Consider the following 392-nt stretch of genomic DNA (forward strand, 5'->3'; position numbering starts at 1 on the left):
GGCCTACTCTCTGGAAAAAAAAAAGAAACAATTATGATTTTTAATAAGATATATACAAATTATGTATATATCTTATTAAAACTCATTAATTTTTTGTTGCCAGAAAGTATTTTAACGCTTTGTATGACAAAATACAAAAATTTAGATTAAATAAATTCTTTTTTGTGTGTTTTCAGTTTTAGAAGACAATTTGTACAGTTAAAGAAGATATCTTAATCTATATAGCACCATTTAAAAATACCGAAGTGATTGTCGATGGCGCTCTATGTTATTGCTGCAATAAATGCGTTTTATATGATTTCCTAAATGAAGCAATGGATTTTACTTTTTTAATGTGAAGTGGCAGTGCATTCCAGATTGTGGCGGCCGCAAATAATAATAATCTGTGTGCA

The sequence above is a fragment of the Anneissia japonica genome, unplaced genomic scaffold, assembly GCF_011630105.1.
Source record: "Anneissia japonica isolate Jap-2015-1 unplaced genomic scaffold, ASM1163010v1 scaffold3330_len11482_cov98, whole genome shotgun sequence".
NCBI classification, from domain to species: Eukaryota; Metazoa; Echinodermata; class Crinoidea; order Comatulida; family Comatulidae; genus Anneissia; species Anneissia japonica.